This window comes from Salmo salar, chromosome 07 (assembly GCF_965601325.2).
Source record: "Salmo salar chromosome 07, fSalSal1, whole genome shotgun sequence".
Classification (NCBI taxonomy): Eukaryota; Metazoa; Chordata; class Actinopteri; order Salmoniformes; family Salmonidae; genus Salmo; species Salmo salar.
The window spans coordinates 23,944,971-23,958,496 of NC_138297.1; the positions used below are offsets into that span (position 1 = coordinate 23,944,971).

General features: G+C 41.3%; 1 pseudogene; it reads right to left on the reverse strand.

The window, feature by feature from the left end:
* Positions 1-13,526, reverse strand: part of LOC123743870 (uncharacterized) — a 105,149-nt pseudogene that overhangs the window by 56,620 nt on the left and 35,003 nt on the right.

The window sequence follows — 13,526 nt, forward strand, 5'->3', positions numbered from 1 at the left end:
GCTCAAGCCAAAATTTGATTGCCTTGATTTAGTAACTCTGAATTGCCGGAAAGCTCAAACTATGGTAAACCAGAGGACAGACATCTAAGATTGTAGTCTGCTAATGAAATCTCTTCTTTCAGTGTTCCCTCCTACTGTATGATGGGTACATGTAAAGTGCCGTCGTATATAAGGTGCATATAAAGTCTCACACTGTCACATCCACACACTATACAGTACAGAAGGGAGTAATGCTACAATGATGAATATAGAAGTATTTTTGTTTCACGCCAACTTGTGTAAGTGTAAGACATTTTATATTATTTCCCTTTTTAATCATTTGTAGTATGTAGTTTGAATATGATAAGTGGGGTGGATGTTGTCTGTAATGCTAGAAATGGTTTATGTCTTTGTCTTTGATCCATTTTAATTGTTTGATTTGCCAGTTTGTGCTTTTACCAAACCAAACGTAATCCAACCAACCCCTGTGATGGTTACTGAGCTGGGAGGCACTGTGACTCTCACTTGCTTTAGTCCAAATGAGTCAGTGACCAGATTTAAATGTTTCAATGTCACGTCCTGACCAGCAGAGGGCGTAATTGTGTTAGTCTTGGTCAGGATGTGGCAGGTGGTTTGTGTTTGTTAAATGTTGGGTTGTTGATTGGGACTTCCAATTGAAGGCAGGTGTGTATAGTTGCCTTTGATTGGAAGTCCTATATAGGTGTGTGTGTTTTTCTTTGGGGTTGTGGGTGGTTGTTTTGCACTGTGTTTTTTAGCCTGTAAACTGTTGCTGCTGTCGTGTTTATTGGTTCCTGTGGATGCTTTACTCCTTTTGTTGGGTAATTAAAGATGAGTATTCACATACCTGCTGCGCCTTGGTTCATTTCTGAAGACAGCCGTTACATTCAAGCAGACTTTTGGACAGAAACCCCTCCACATGACGTCATCTCTTTATGTTGGCCAAGACATCTGTCATTATTCCAACAATTTTATTAAGGACTTTACAGAGACCAAACGTTTGGTTGTGAGGAGAGGGGAATACAGCTGTAACTTGACCATATCCAAGACAGAGCCAGGGGACTCAGCTAGATACAATTGTTCCACTACAGTCTTCTATGAGCTCATATTTGGAGAGGGAACTTCTTTAATTGTTGAATTTAACTAAACATGAGCTTTTCCTTGATATGTTCGTAGAACTGCTTCATCAAATGCTAGTGACGAATACATGTTTTTCACCCACAGACCTTAGCTTTACTTTAGTTTTCACTAGTTTTATGCAACAGAATATTTTTTTTTTAGAACACGTGTGTGTGTGTGTGTGTGTGGACTGAAAGTGGGGCTCTGGGAGATTTTAAGTGACAGTAGACTTACGATGGATTGGTGATAAGACAACATTCCATTCCATGGTTAGTGTCTGTGTGCATGTATGTCGGTAACAGGGAGAACCAATCTCCAGTTTCTTTAACGAAAGCGTTTAATATTCTAGGTTGCATTAGTATTTTTGTATATGCAAGCAGTAAATTAACTAGAGACAGATATTTGACGCCATGTAAATCTTGATGTCTCTTGCCTGAGAGCAAAATGTACCTTTGTAAAAATTCTCTCATCTTTGATTTGTCATGAACATCCAGGAGCATGGACTTTGCTATACAATGCTGTGGCTTCGTTCTGCTGGTTGGGCTCTCAACGAATCACCTACGGGTGGGTCGTTGACAAGCTCCATTACTGAAGTAATTCAATAATAAAGTTAACTTGTTTTGAAGAAATTTAAAAGTCTCTCCTTTTGATTAGAATACTTCCATGACACAGTCCAGCCAGGTGAATCTGTAATTCTGAACTGTACAATACACACGGAGACCTGTGCAGGAGAACGCAATGTCTATTGGTTCAGACATGTCTCAGGAGAATCCTGTTTAGGAATTATTTACCACCATGGAGACAGGAGTGATCAATGTAAGAAGAGCCCTGAGGCTGGGTCTCCTACACAAAGTTGTGTCTACAACCTCCCCAAGAGGAACCTCAGCCTCTCTGATGCTGGGACTTACTGCTGTGTCATGACTACACATGAGGATCACAATGGGTCAGATCAGCTTGGCAATGGCTGATAATCACCAGGAACGGTGGGGGTTTTGACACCCTCACACCCGGTCATAAATTTAAGCAGGAGAGAACTTTCTGGCTCTCTATTGGGTGTCGTGTCTTTGGCTATGCCGGATTAAGTGATATGACATGCTAACCTATAAAATTCTTTCTCTAATTAATATTACCTGATTAACATTGTTGGGAAAAAGAAAGACGCGTTTGGGGCAGCGAGAGTTAACTGTCCTGTTACATAACAATCACATTTTGGAACAGTGAGGGCATTCTGACATCACATGCATTAAAAAACTCACACTGGGGCACCCATTAGACATATTTGGAACTCACGTTTGAAAAGGTTAACATGTATTACCTTTTAATGTGGCATAAACACAACCAGTCATGATGTTTTCATCTGATTGTCAAACAATCATTTCAAAAAGACATGCCTCTAGGCTACTGTCAAGTCTACTCCTGCTCCCACTCTCCGGCTTTCGACGTCACCGGTTTACTAACCACCGGTCCTGGCAACCATTATTACTCACACCTGGCATCAATCATTACGCGCACCTACTCCTCATGATGAGGCACACCTGGACTCCATTTTCTCACTCATTACCTCCCCTATATCTGGCACTAACTTAGGTTTATTCCCCAGGCATTATTGATGTTGTTTTATGTCCGTACGCTACCCTTGTTTCTTGTATTGTTCCATGTTCTGTTTTTTTATTCCTAAACTCACCACCTGCACTTGCTTCCCAACTCCCAGCATCTACGTTACAGAATATTGCCTCAACAAATGGAAGCAGCAGGAAATCAGGACATCTCCCAGACGGTCAATGAACAGAGATACCTACTACTTCGTCAACACCACGACCAGCTGGCGCAACTGGGGAAGGCTGTGGAAGAGGTCATTTGCAGTCTTCAACGTCTCAAACATACCCAAGAGGCGTTGCCTTCAACTAGCGGAGGATAATCTGCCACTAGACGACCCAGCGACTCAGCACACCAGTCCATTCAGCAGTCCGCCCAGGTCAGCAATGTCCGTTTGTCCCTCCCGGATAAATATGATGGAACCCCATCTAAATGCGGCGGCTTCCTAGTCCAGTGCTCCCTCTATTTAGTGCACCAGATGGGAGCCCCCACCACTGAGAGGTCCACGGTTGCCACAGTTATTTCTCTGCTGACTGGACAGGTGTTGGAGTGGACTACAGCCGTCTGGGAGAGAGGAGAGGAGGAGCTGGATCCGTATGAGGGGTTCATGGCTCTGTTCAGAGGTATCTTCCATCATCCGCTGGAGGGCAGAGAGGGGGGTGAGCGCCTATTCCAACTACAGCAGGATGACCAGACCACTGCCGAGTATGCTCTCACCCTCCGGGCTGTAGCAGCAAACAGCGGATGGAATGAGCCGGTGCTCTGTATGCTATTCAGAAGAGGACAGCGCGAGGAGGTCCAGACGGTACTGGCATGTTGTCACGACCACCTCTCCTTGGACGCACTCATCGCGATGGCCATCCATCTGGATAACCTAGTAAATTGAGCTAGATGTTACTTACAAGCTTTCCGGATGAAAAGAAAGATGAAGAGTTTGTTCATCTTGCTTGTTTCTTCAAGTGATGAGATTGACCTGTGTGAAATTCAGTCTCTCTACAGAACAGAAAGGAAACTTGCATTTGCTTTCATTGGTTGATCTCCGGTACCGTCTGATCTGGATGTTCAGATTTGATTGGCTGGCCAGTAGGTCACGATTGCAACAAACACTGTCCATTCATGTTTTTGTACAGCTTGAACATATGTTGCACAACTTTATCACATTGCAAGTTTGATTTTGTCAATGTTTAGTTGTATTTTTAAACTGAATGTGACTACTGTGTTTTATCCTTTATTAGACCTAAATACAGCTCATACTGTCTACAATACTATGTACTACAGCCATCCACCTGAGGGCTTGTCCACCTGAAAGTATAAGACATAACCACAAGCATCAATGGATTACTTTACTTAATCTGTTGTTCTTGCCATTCTTGTCCATGGGAGTCATACAGTAGTTGTGACCTTGTTGGCCACATGCTATGACACTGTCATCACGTAGGGTTTCTAACACAAAGAAACATCTACAGAAAACATGATAATAGTCTTTGCTTAAAAACCTCTTACGGATAGGGGGCAGTATTTTCACGGCCGGATGAAAAACTTACCCAAATTAACCTGTTGAGGGTAGGGGGCAGTATTTGCACGGCCGGATAAAAACGTACCCGATTTAATCTGGTTATTACTACTGCCCAGAAACTAGAATATGCATATAATTATTGGCTTTGGATAGAAAACACCCTAAAGTTTCTAAAACTGTTTGAATGGTGTCTGTGAGTATAACAGAACTCATATGGCAGGCAAAAACCTGAGAAGATTCTGTACAGGAAGTGCCCTCTCTGACCATTCCTTGGGCTTCTTGACTCTCTTTATTGAAAATGTAGGATCTTTGCTGTAACGTGACACTTCCTACGGCTCCCATAGGCTCTCAGGACCCGGGAAAAAGCTGAATGAAGTCTTTGCAGCCCCTGGCTGAAAAACATTAGCGCCTTTGGTAAGTGGTCTATCAGAGGACAATGAGACTGAGGCGCATGCACGAGGCGACCCCATGTTTTTATTTTCTCTCTCTTTGAACCTAAACACGGTTTCCCGGTCGGAATATTATCGCTTTTTTACGAGAAAAATTGCATAAAAATTGATTTTAACCTGTTATGGCTAGGGGGCAGTATTTTCACGGTTGGATAAAAAACGTACCCGATTTAATCTGGTTACTACTCCTGCCCAGTAACTAGAATATGCATATAATAATTGGCTTTGGATAGAAAACACTCCAAAGTTTCTGAAACTGTTTGAATGGTGTCTGTGAGTATAACAGAACTCAAATGGCAGGTCAAAACCTGAGAGATTCCTTTACAGGAAGTGGCCTGTCTGACCATTTATTGTCTTTCTTTGACATCTCATTCCATTACAAAGGATCTCTGCGGTAACGTGACACTTCCCACGGCTCCAATAGGCTCTCAGAGCCCGGGAAAAACCTGAATGTCGTCATTCCAGCCCCAGGCTGAAACACATTATCGCCTTTCTCAAGTGGCCGATCAAGGGACTGTGGGCTTAGGCGCGTGCACTGGCCGCCCCCGTCTTTGTGATTTTTCCTCTGTTTACCGAAAAGGAGATTCCCGGTCGGAATATTATCGCTTTTTTACGAGATAAATTGCATAAAAATTGATTTTAAACAGCGGTTGACATGCTTCGAAGTACGGTAATGGAATATTTAGACATTTTTTGTCACAAAAATATTCATTCCTAAAGAGAACGGATAGATCCGGTTGGAATTTTATTGAAGATATATGTTAAAACAACCTAAAGATTGATTCTATGCATCGTTTGACATGTTTCTACAAACTGTAGTATAACTTTTTTGACTTTTCGTCTGGACTAAGTAAGCACGTGCGTTGTGGATTTGGGTTGTGAACCTAACGCGCGAACAAAATGGATGTTTTCGGACATAAAGATAAACTTTATCGAACATTTATTGTGGAGGTGGGATTCCTGGGAGTGCATTCTGATGAAGATAATCAAAGGTAAGTGAATATTTATAATGTAATTTATTAGTTTTATTGACTCCAAGATGGCGGGTTTCTGTTTGCTTGTTGTTGATGTCTTCTGGGCTGTACTCAGATTATTGCAAATTGTGCTTTCGCCGTGAACCTTTTTTGAAATCTGTCAAAGCGGTTGCATTTAGGAGAAGGTTGTCTATTATTCTGTGCATAACACTTGTATATTGATCAAAGTTTATGATGAGTATTTCTGTAATATGTGTGCTCATTGTGCTCATTCACCGGGAGGTTTGGAGGGAAAACATTTCTGAACATCACGCGCCAATGTAAAATGGAGTTTTTGGATATAAATATGAACTTTATCGAGCAAAACATACATGTATTGTGTAACATGAAGTCATATGAGTGCCATCTGATGAAGATCATCAAAGGTTAGTGCTTAATTTTAGCTGTACTTCTGGTTTTTGTGACGTCTCTCCTTGCTGTGAAAATGGCTGTGTGACTTTTCTTGTTTAGGTGGTGGCCTAACATAATCTAATGTTTTGCTTTCGCCGTAAAGCCTTTTTGAAATCGGACAATGTGGTTAGATTAAGGGGAATCTTAGCTTTAAAATGGTGTATAATACTTGTATGTGTGACAAATTTTAATTATGACATTTTTGCTGTTTTGAATTTGGCGCTCTGATTTTTAACTGGCTGTTGTCAAAATCAATCCCGTTAACGGGATCCTATCTCGAAGGGGTCCTCAACAGGTTATTAACCAGCAATATCTCATACACAATTTATTGTCCAATGTATGGACGGATATAAGCCCTCCCATCATATAAATATGAGGAGGCTCTTTCTTCTTGGCCCAGATTTTGATAATACTTTACATCACACTTAATTCTGTCATGTGTGTGGGGCAAAGTACTTCAGATATCTAGGTTAAATTACCCAATAGATAGTTCATTATGGTTTTTCACAGATTTCAGTTTACTATGAATAGATAACAAACTGCCTCATGAAAATAGTGGTCTACTGTTGCATAAATGGTCAACTTGAAGAGCCAGTAGATTGTGACACACCTGAGACAGTCTGCAGAGAACCACACAGAGAGAGAGAGAGAGACATAGAGAAAAAAAGAGCGATAGAAATATATACAGTACCAGTCAAAAGTTTGGACACACCTACTCATTTAAGGGTTTTCTTTATTTTTACTATTTTCTACATTGTAGAATAATAGTGAAGACATCAAAACTATGAAATAACACATATGGAATCATGTAGTTACCAAAAAAGTGTTAAACAAAATAAAATACTGTATATTAGCTAATAACAATTGAGATATCTGAAAGAGCCATGTGAGGAATTGTTATATTCATCCCAAGGGCACAACATCCACTGGCTGCAAAAGACATGGATTGTTTTGGGGGGCATTACGACGACACAAAGGGGATGCTGCTGGGAAATCCGAGCCATTTTCAAGTGCTTGTCAAATTGTGAATGAAAGACTGATGAAGTGTGTGCAGCCTGTGTAAAACAAACAAAGCAGACTTCGTGCCTTTCATGTGACTTTTTTCAAATCATCATTAGAGTCGCATCATGCAGCCTTAGAATGTATAAAAAATCTAAACATATAGCCAAATGTTTGTATCACAACTAATGTTGCATTAGTAAATCTAAATTAAGCATATAGGAGGACCTGTTTCTTTGTTAACCGCTCAACACAGAATAGCCACATGTGCACACTCCGTCAAATTGTTTGGAGAAAATATACTTTCTATTTTATTTAGCTATGTTCAATTGTATTCTTCATACTTTAAAATAATATAAAATAATTCCACAGAATTCTAAGCAAATCTTGTCTGCTAAATGAACTAGTGTAGCCCACAGCCGTATGGCATAGCTAGATCAGGGCCTAACATAAGGACAACTCAGAGTATGCTATTCTGTTCCTCTGAACATGCTTTATTCATGTTCATAAAGCATAACACGTGCTTTATTCATCTTATCACAAGCAAGTCCATTTCAAATGAGTTTGGTAGAGAAGCAATGTACTTAATTCATTAGTAGCTACAGTTACAGTAATAAAGCTAATACAGTTGATAAAGCTAAAGCTAATAAATAGCTATTTAATAAGGCTGTTTAATCTATCCACTTTTACTGTCATATTCCAGAGTACCCTGTCTCTTCCTCCATGTTGCTTCTCTGTCTTCTAGACCTGTTCTTCTTGTTTCTCAGATTCAGAGCAACGTAATGGAGATGGTCTGCATCTTGGGCCTGTGAAGAACAATGAGAAAATGGGTGAAATATTACTATATGTTAATATAAAATGTAACAATTATCACACATACAAAATATAAGGCCTCTTCCCCTGCATCCGTACAAGACACTGCTGGACATGTTGTCAGAGAGACGGGTCCTGAAAAGAAATACCCCAAAGATAAAAATACAACCCCTTCTTCCACGCAAGCGGGACACCTGTCGACAACATCCGGTGAAATTGGAGGGCGTGCAATTCAATTAAATACTCGTAATATTAAACATTTTTGAACATACAAGTATCTGATATCGGTTAAAAGCTTAAATTCGTGTTAATCTAACTGCGTCGTCCGATTTACAATAGGCTTTACAGCAAAAGCATACCATGCGATTGTTTGAGGACGGCCCCACACATCAACATATTTTTCACAAATAGCGATTAAATAATCACTTACTTTTTGTAAATCTTCCTCTGTTTGCAATCCAAAGGGTCCCAGCTACAACATGAATGGTCGTTTTGTTAGATAAAATCTTTCTTTATATCCCAAAAAATGTGTTAAGTTGGCACCATCAATTTCAGTAATCCACTCGTTCAATATGCAGACAAAGGAATCCAAAAAGCTTCCGCTAAACGTTGTTCAAACAAGTCAAACTAGGTTTCTATTTAATCCTCAGGTACCCTAAAATGTAAATAAACTATAATATTTAATACGGAAAGAAGTATGTTCAATAGAAAAGTAAAATTAGCAAGTGCGCATCCTCTTCGTTTCGCCCATCCTCTTCGTTTCGCCCACAGACTGATTTCCAAAACTCCAAATTCTTCCTCGTTTTGGAAGAAACAAGCCTGAAACCTTGAACAAAGACTGTTGACATCTAGTGGAAGCCATAGGAATTGCATAGGAATTTGGAGCCATAGGAATTGCTTGCCATTATAAGAGCCTGGGATCTCAAAAACATAAATATTCCAGTTGGTTTTTCTTTGGATTTTCTCCCGCCATATCAATTGTGTTATAGCCTCATACATTATTTTTACATTTCTACAAACTTCAAAGTGTTTTCCTTCCAATGCTACCAATATTATGCATATCCTGGCTTCTGGGCCTGAGTAACATGCAGTTTACTTTGGGCACATCAGTCAGGCGGAAATTCTGAAAAAAGGACCCTAGCCTTAACAAGTTTTTAAATAAGAGCAACTTCTAAAAGGGAGTCACTTACCTCTGCACTGCAGACACTTTCTCTGGTTCCTATTGTACATGATGCAATCAAGGACAATGATCAGGATGAGAGAGAGCCAATGCTACTCCCAGGCAGTACACAAGGAGAAAAAGGTCACCGCCATTTTGTGTGAAAATAAATATGGTTATAGAAGTATAGTAACTACAGGTACGCTTGCACGTTTTCTTATGTGATCTAAAGATACAGTTTGACCAGAGCATGTGAGTGGAGTTGAGCAGTTGGAAATCCCACCCATTGCTCATGGAGCCTTGCTCAAGCACCTCTCCAGTGCTCCATGTCCTTTCCAACCGCTCCGCTAAAAACTGCTCCATGCTCACAGGAAAAAAAACTCCAAATTCGCTCCAATCACAATTTAACCAAACCCCATCTATTTTTGTGACTACCTGGACCTACAATTTGGTTTTGAAGTATTGAAACCAAACTATATGGATTTGAATGAAAAGTATTGGATAAACATGAAAAGGTGAACGTACAGTAAGAAGCACTCATCAATCAATCAATCAAATGTAATTATAAAGCCCTTTTCATCAGCAGATGTCACAAAGTGCTATACAGAAACCCAGCCTAAAACCCCAAACAGCAAGCAATGCAGATGTAGAAGCACGGTGGTTAGGAACCTAGGAAGACACCTAGAAAGGAAACAGGCTCTGAGGGGTGACCAGTCCTCTTCTGGCTGTGCCGGGTGGAGATTATAAGAATACATGGCATTTAAGGCCATATATACTATCAAGATGTTCACACGTTCATAGATGACCAGCAGGGTCAAATAATAATCACAGTGGTTGTAGAGGGTGCAACAGGTCAGTACCTCAGGATTAAATGTCAGTTGGCTTTTCATAGTCGAGAATTCAGAGGTCGAGACAGCAGGTGCGGTAGAGAGAGAGTCGAAAACAGGCCTGCCAGTCCTGATGCATGATCCTAGGGCTCAGGTCCTTCGGGACAGGAGGGAGAGAGAGAGAATTAGAGGGAGCATACTTATATATACACACAGGACACCAGATAAGACAGGGGAATTACCCAGATATAACAGACTGAACCTCGCCCCCCGACACATAGACTATTGCAGAATAGATGCTGGAGAATGGACACTGAGACATTTCAAATCGGCTACATGTCATATTAAAGAGGCTAAGAAGGGAAAAAAATGAATTATTTAGGCTATATTATTTAAATTATTTCAAGGCTAAAGCCTACAAAGAAATACATTGTGAAGCATTTGCAAGTCCGAGACAATAGGCTGTTAGCGCTCAAAAAGCGCTCAGCATTTAAAAAACATTTTGTTGTATTAAATCATCATCTATAAATTGCGCATATAGGCTGACTTACTTAGAAGTAATACATAAATAAGAATATAATATGTTTCTAAACACTTCTACATGAATTTGTATGCTACCAGGATTACGGATAGTCCTGATGAATTGTGAATAATGATGAATGAGAAAGTTATAGACGCACAAATATCATACCCCCAAGGCATGCTGTATGACAAGGGTTATGTTGAGAGGTAGCTTGCAAGTAAGCATTTCATAGCACTGTTTACACCCCACTGTATACTGTATATATGATGAATTAAATTGGATTAGATTTTTGACAGTAAGGATGCTTGCCATTTCAGGAGACATAGTTCTAAAAGAGAGTACACCAGGGCTATATTTCCGGATAAATTTGGCCAGGAGGGCTGTATTGCTCAGAGTTGGCAAACCAGCAACAAGGCACACTTGTTGTGTCAACACGAGATGCAGTTCAGCCTTTAGAGGAAACAGACCATCAAGTAGGTTGTTGAAAATGCTCTGTGGTATGCTGGGTATTTGGTGGCATTGATGAAGAGTGATGCAAAAAAACATGCTGCCAATCAGATGACTTTGTAGGAGTCCCACCATCCAGCATCCATTCCACACCTCTAACCGCATCAGTCCTCCGTTCCTGTACGGACTACTCCACCACCAGCTGGTTCTCTGTCCGTGGCCTTGACACCTGTGCCCTGCTGGGCCTCTGTTTATGATCTCCAAACCTGTGCCCGGCTGGGCCTCTGTTCATGATCTCCACACCTGTGCCTTGCTGGGCCTCTGTTCATGATCTCCACACCCGTGCCCGGCTGGGCCTCTGTTCATGATCTCCACACCTGTGCCCGGATGGGCTTCTGTCTGTGCCCGACACCAGTGCTCGGCTGGGCCTCTCTTCATGATCTCCACACCTGTGCCCTGCTGGGCCTCTGTTCATGATCTCCACACCCGTGCCCGGCTGGGCCTCTGTTCATGATCTCCACACCTGTGCCCGGATGGGCCTCTCTCTGTACCCGACACCAGTGCTCGGCTGGGCCTCTGTTCATGATCTCCACACCTGTGCCCGGATGGGCCTCTGTCTGTGCCCGACACCAGTGCCCGGCTGGGCCTCTGTTCATGACCTCCACACCTGTGCCCGGCTGGGCCTCTGTCCGTGCCCGACACCTATGCTTGGCTGGCACTCAGTCTGCCCCGTCCTCTGCTCCTTACAGGCTGGGCATTCTGATGAAGCAGGCGATCAGTCACTCTCCATTTTCAGTTAGTTACAGTATATATAATTGTTATTATTTGTGTTCAGTTGTTTGTCCCTCTGTTGTGTCAAAAGTATTCTCCCCTTAATTCACTAAGGGAACAAAAGCCCTTAGCTGAATTCTCTAATTACATTTTGATCAATTAATGTCAGTCTTTGAATACTCCATTGTATAAACTATTTAATTTTCCAGCTTGCGTGCATTGTGCACTGATTTCAAACAATTAGGGTATATTTGTCATTCTCACGTCTTCCTCCAATTCTGTCTTCAATTACTTCCTTGATTTACAATCAAAACAATTTCGCCAACATTAGGTTTTCGATGTGAACATGATAATACATTTATAAATTAAGCCATGTCTCTTATTTGAGATAAACAAGATTTAACTCCTGTGGCGTTTAGGCTTAACACATTTAGGCTATACACTCATGTCTATAAAGTTGAATCCTGAAGAGGGTGAGTGGTTTGACAAAAAGAGACAGGTTTTCATAATTAAAAAGTGATGATGATGACAGATTGACAGGCTGAGAGGAACGAGGATTGTCGGATGAAGCCCAATTCTTTTCTACTCTTAGATTGTCACGGTAAGGAGAGGAAAGCATTAAAAACAGCTAAATACAGCAGCGGGGTCGGCATTGGCGAGTCGGCATTGGTCGGCATTGATACAGGGTCGGCATTGGCGAGTATGTTCATTCTTGGTTGAAAATGCCCTCAGATTTCGCTACACTCGTTAATTCCTGGTGTCGCAACCTCGACTGATGAGCTATGTCCTGCGCCAAGGCGGCATTAGATTATTAATTACATTAAACCGATATTGCCATTACCAGTATATTTGCGTGGAGCAGTGTAAGGAACCGTATGTTCCAACTGATGGCCTTCCTACTGCACAGAATGTGGGCAATACAGCTTTACCTGCCAGAGCTTCCTGGGCATCCAGAGCAGCAGAGGATGGGCAAAGTACCTCTCCATCTCTACTGAGCTGCAGATGGTGGTGAATGGCGGTCCCACCACATTTTGTCAACCCTGGCAAAGTCCATCTCTGGAACCCCATTCCCCGACCACCTGAACAATGCCTTGTTCCACATCAGGCAAAATGCGTTGCCATCCCTTGGGGAGGCATACAGCTCTCCCTGAAATCAAAAGACAACAACATCCCCACATGAGAAATAATGTACTGATGATAAGTTCCCCAAAGAACAGGTCATCATATCACATGAGACATACTGTGTAGGCCTAGTATATCGTTTAAAATGCAAGTGCTCACTGTAAATACTTCAAATTCAGGCTGGAAGGGCTGAAAAGTAGAACTATTCATTTAATTAAATCAATAGATTAAACACCATCAAAAGACGATCTTTTGTTTTACTTATCTATTATCTCCATAAACTAAAGATCATCATTAATGAAAATAATAACTCTGGTATGAAAATAGTGGGGTTAACAGACTATTTTGATGGTCAGAGTCATCGGATGTTAAACTAGTTAACGTTACGTTACTTCGTTAACTTCTTATGGGCAGGTGGGATGGTAGCGTCCCACCTGCATAATGCATATTTCCCATCACCTAAGGAACAACAACAATACCAGTCTGGTGTAAAGCTTTCTGTGCTGTATTGACGTATCTTGAAAATGACATCTGCTGCTTTAGATTGAACAGTCATATCTCAGTTATTGTTTTCATATCAACAAAAAATAAGCTATTTTCTTTACTTTCAGGGTGCGAGCTGATCAAGGGGTCGAAAAAGTAATTATTGCCAGATGTTCACTGTCCGACGAACATGCCGTGAAAACTTTTGCTGGCAAAAGTGTCCATAACCAGAGGTAATTAAACTGCTCTGTGTTATTTTTCTCTCTTCCTCTCTGCCTGTC